The sequence below is a fragment of the Pteropus vampyrus genome, unplaced genomic scaffold (assembly GCF_000151845.1).
Source record: "Pteropus vampyrus isolate Shadow unplaced genomic scaffold, Pvam_2.0 Scaffold37, whole genome shotgun sequence".
NCBI classification, from domain to species: domain Eukaryota; kingdom Metazoa; phylum Chordata; class Mammalia; order Chiroptera; family Pteropodidae; genus Pteropus; species Pteropus vampyrus.
Window position 1 is genome coordinate 8405793 of NW_011888818.1, and position 1262 is coordinate 8407054.

At 34.5% G+C, this 1262-nt stretch overlaps 1 pseudogene; it reads right to left on the minus strand.

The window, feature by feature from the left end:
* Window positions 1–227: 227 nt before the first annotated feature.
* On the minus strand, window positions 228–346 carry LOC111738400 (annotated as a pseudogene).
* Window positions 347–1262: the final 916 nt, after the last annotated feature.

Here is a 1262-nt window from a genome sequence, read left to right on the forward strand (position 1 = left end):
ATCACACTCAAAAATTAAGAGAATATATGTTGTTACCTACACTATTTTACAGATGAGGAAACAAAAGTTCAAAAAACTTAAATATATACACCAGACAGATAACTTCTCTTCAAATTATCCAAAGGTTTTTTTTTGTTTGTTTGTTTTTTTAGGTAAGGCAACTCTTGATTGACCTCACAGATTGCAAGGACCTTGTCAGCTTAAAATCCTTATTTTTTTATTTTTTACGCCTACAGCACCTGCTCTTCCTAGGTGGTCTCCCATCCAAGTACTTACCAGGCCCAACCCTGCTTAGCTTCCGAGATCAGACGGAATCTGGCTTCTTCATGGTAGCATGGCCGTAGATCAAATTATCCAAGGTTTATTCAAAGTGGTTCACTCTATACTGCTTAAACATTCACCTACTCACAATCTCAGGGAGGTCCTGCCTCCTCGGAATTTTAAAAGATTTCCTCTTACTTTTTGTTATCTGCACATATACTTCATTTTCCTTTACTGATAGTCAGGGAGTTTGCATGTTTTCACCAAAAGGCTGAACATTATTGCATCAATAACTACTAAGCTGTAGAATTTTTGTTTGTTTTCCTCTGCATTACTTTCCTCTAGTTAAAGTTTTTGATAACAATTTGATTCTGATTCAACTTAGGATAATTTTAGTTTTTTCTCATTACTTCCTAGGATTGTTACTTTTACCCTGTAAATTCATGGTCTTTTCTGTATTGGAAGTAATAAGACATTTTTCAGAGATTACCGTGCTCATGAATTTCACACAAATGCTGATCCCCTCAAGTGAGAGTAGTGGTTCACTCATACTGCCCCTGGCATTAACCTTAAGGTTCTGCAACTCTGGCATAGGAAGTTGACCTACGATCTTCATTCCTTATTCTCAGGATTCTATGCTTCTGTTCTATTTAAAAATAAACTGAGAAAACTGCTCCTTACTTTATATGCTTTTTAAAACTTATTCAGAATAAGATTGTGCACATAGAAACATTGTATTTAAACCACTCTAACTTTTACCATCTCTGCTAGATAGCAATGATTTAGCGGAATCTCATCATTTAGCAACAGGAATCGTTGAAAGTGTTAAAAATTAGTAAAAAAGAAAAACAGGTAAAGTTAAACCTCTCATCCCTATCATTTATTCTCCACTGCTAAAGAAGATAATTGCTCAGCAAGTATTCAAAGCAATTCTCATACAGGAACCAAGGGTAGATATAAATCCTTAATAATAATAAGGTACAGACTGTATAAAAATGATA